Source organism: Corylus avellana, chromosome 8, assembly GCF_965113065.1.
Source record: "Corylus avellana chromosome 8, dhCorAvel1.hap1.2, whole genome shotgun sequence".
In the NCBI taxonomy this organism is placed as follows: domain Eukaryota; kingdom Viridiplantae; phylum Streptophyta; class Magnoliopsida; order Fagales; family Betulaceae; genus Corylus; species Corylus avellana.
The window spans coordinates 20181379-20185131 of NC_142497.1; the positions used below are offsets into that span (position 1 = coordinate 20181379).

At 38.4% G+C, this 3753-nt stretch overlaps 1 pseudogene; it reads right to left on the minus strand.

The window, feature by feature from the left end:
* Nucleotides 1-55: 55 nt before the first annotated feature.
* On the minus strand, nucleotides 56-2072 carry LOC132190888 (uncharacterized; annotated as a pseudogene).
* Nucleotides 2073-3753: the final 1681 nt, after the last annotated feature.

Consider the following 3753-nt stretch of genomic DNA (forward strand, 5'->3'; position numbering starts at 1 on the left):
ACTAAGCAAGAGTTTATCATGACAAACCTGGAGGTGTTGCGCCTCATAACCATAACTAGTGCCTCGGCTCTTGATTTCGGAATGCTTGTCTCAAATGATGTTTTTTTCTAAGATACAGTAGAGGGAAGGTCCTAAACATAATGTCATCAACATGTTTATAGTACCATATCCTCCGCCTCCTCCAAAACATAAGAGGCCCAATTACAATTCCAAAGCCAAAAACAAATCCCAATTCAGCACTTATGTAATTCCACTCAATCATACTCCTATGACTTTCTTCATATGTTGGAGGTGGCAATTGTGGATCCTCATATGTGCATTGTGATTTCAAAGGGAAACCACATAATCTTTCGTTTCCTTCGAAGGAAGTTGCCGAAAATGTACTAAATTGCTTGATCAATGGAATCTGTCCCACCAATTGGTTGAATGAAAGGTTGAGGACTGACATAAAAATAAGACTATTGGGAGTTGTATAGGAATCTCACCAGAAAGCTCATTGCTTGATAGGTCTAGTGACTCAATTTTCCCAAAGATGCTGGGATTTTGCCCGTGAAAGCATTATGCAACAAGTTGAGAGAATATAACAATGTGAGTTCTCCAATTTCTCCAGGTATATGACCGTCAAAGTTGTTGCAAGAGAAGTCAAGGAGGGTGACAATAGTTGGAATCTTCACAAGCTCCACCTTAGAACCCTTGCTAGTAATTGTTATCGTATCTTGATAAGAAAAACCACTATAGAATCCAAGGTAAATAAGCTCTACGTCCACCTCATGTGCACGATTCATCATTGACGTCCAAGACAAAAGAAATATTATTGGACGGTTACCAGCAAAATTATTTGAAGCTATGTCTATAATTTGAAGCATCGGCCATATGACATTAAGTTTTGGATGAGTAATGGGCCCGTAAAATTTGTTAGATCCCAAAACAAGAACCCTCAACTCGGTTGTTTTCTTCAAGAAAAATGGGAAGGTACCTTTGATGTGGTTGTTCCCAATGTCCAAGACCACCAATCCAATGCAATTGGCCAAAGATTTTGGTAACCCTCCATGTAGTTGGTTTTGATTGAGAGCTAAAGTTTGTAAACCACAATTATCTGGAAATACATCAAGAATTGTGGCATTGAGCTTGTTTCTCCTAAAATCTAGAACCCTAAGTGTACCAGTCATCTTAAACAAGCATTGGGGAATTGTGCCATTGAAAGAATTATTAGACAGATCTAAAAGTTCAAGATTTGTAGCATTGCATATTGATATGGGGATGCTCCCATAGAATTTATTACTTGAAAGAAACAAAAAACTAATGGAGGCAAATGACTGACAGATGCTTGTTGATATCTCTCCATGAATCTGGTTGTTTGAAAGGTCTAGAAATGATAAACTGGATAGGTTTCTCAAGAAATTAGGAACATCTTTAAATATGCAAGAAGCCAATTTTAACTCGATAATTCGGGGAAAGGAGGATAACAAGAGGTTAAAATCATTATATTCAACCAACAAGTTATTGTAGGAAAGATCAAGAAATGTAAGATTTTTCAAGTGCTGAATCACACTAATGTCCAGGGAGTTGTTAAATTTGTTTGAAGAAAGTGAGAGTTTTCTAAGACCTCGGAGTTCAGAGATAGACAAGGGTATTGGCCCTTCCAAATGGTTGCTATCCAAATAAAGGCTTTCCAAGAAGGAAGAAGCGTTGGAAAATTCTTTGAGTTGACCAGAAAATTGATTATAGGAAAGATCTAACCTTTGCAATGATGTAAGTGAAAATGGAGAATCTGGAATATTCCCATTCAGTAAATTGCTACTCAAATCCAAAATCTCAAGATTCAAAAGTTATTCCCACTGAGTAGAAATAATCTCACTTGACAGGTAATTGCTACTCAAGACCAAAATCTCAAGATTCTTGCACATGCTGAAATTTGGAATTGATCCACTGAATTTGTTGTGTGAGATATCCAAATACTTCAATTGTGTGAGGCTTGCCATTGAGTTTGGAATTGATCCAACGAAATTGCAACTCCAAAGATCTATTGTTGACAACATTTTAAGGTTCCCGATAGAAGATGGTAATGCCCTAGAAAAATTTGTTCCGCTAAGAACCATGGTTTGAAGAGATCCATTCTGAGGAAATTCTGGCAAAGAACCCTGCAAGTCATCATTAAATGACAAATAGAGCGTTTGTAGTGTTGGAACTTGGAAGATCTTTTCTGGAAACTTTTCATTCAACCCAGAATCGGAGACTTGATGTCAAATTTTTGAAATCTGCAAAAAATTCTGGAACTGGAGCTGAAAAGTCGTTATAATTCAAACGAATAATTGAGAGGGAATGAAGATTCTGCAAGGAGGAATCAATAGGGCCTGAAAGATTGCAGTGTGACAAGCTCAACACTCTCAGATTTGGGAGCGAAGATGATAAGGCCCGACACCACTCATTACCTGGAGCTGATATAAGTACACCATCCCGTATGCTAATCATGGGTATTGCAATGAAGCAATTGAGCTTTTCAATCAGATGGAAAAGGAAGAGGGAAAGAAGCTTGATCATCTGACTTTCACAGCGGTTCTCACAGCATGTAGCCATGCTGGAATGGTTGAACTCGGACAAAGTCTATTTCACTTGATGCAAGAAAAGTATGGGATTGTTCCAAGATTAGAGCATTATGCATGCATAGTGGATCTTCTTGGTAGAGCAGGAAAACTTGCTGAAGCTTATGATGTGATTATGAAAATGCCGGTTGAACCTGATTTATTTGTATGTGGTGCACTATTAGGGGCATGTAGGAATTATGGGAGTGTTGATCTTGCTGAAGTAGCAGCTAAGCATTTGTCACAGCTTGAACCTGACAATGCAGGAAACAACTTACTATTGTCAAATTTGTATGTTGATGCTGGGAGTTGGGGAAATGTGGCAAGGTTGAAGACGACAATGAAGAAAAGGAAGTTGAGAAAATTTCCAGGGTGCAGTTGGGTAGAGGCAATCTGACACATGGGCATTACTCTACAAGAAGCTGTACAAATCTTCATCCAGAATAGAAGGAATCTTGGGGTTTGATGCAAGTTGCAATTGATCATCAGGCTCGTTCTAGCTTTATTCTTCTAAAGTTTGGTCGCCAGAGCTCCCCTCTGAATCTTTTTACAGATTTGCTTTTGGGTTATCCATTGTTTGAGTTCTAACGACAGTTTCCAAATGAAATCTACAGCAAGATGACAATTGTCCATCAGCTGACTCTTATGGACAATCAATCCTCTACAACCAAATTGAAGATGTGAGACAAGAGGGGCCATTTAAGAATTACCCCAAGGTGTTGGGGGGGTGAAGAAGTCGACAGTAGAAAGACAAACACTCAAGAAACTGCTTAGAAAAGAAAATAGCATGGGAAAATTGTGAATGACAGAGGAGCATGAATTTCTTCTACAACGTTTGATGAGCCAGCTGTGCTCATTTGAGGTTATAGGAATAGCAGCTGCATTTTTAATTTATTTTAAGACTGCCAAAACAGAATGGACAGGAAACAAGACTCCCTGAGGAGGTCAGTGCATATTAGGTGTTTGAAATTCTTAAGAGGCTGCATTAGCTGCTGTCATTAAGGTTATGTCTTTGTTTTTCCTGATAACAAAGTTATTGTTCTTTTCTGGAGATTCATCTAAAACTGAATAGCCCCAGGCCCCCATATGCAATACTTTCCCAATCCTATGGTCTAATTTGAACTAAATAAAGAGAAGAAGATTAGTGGAGCCAGAAACTATTTTCATTCAT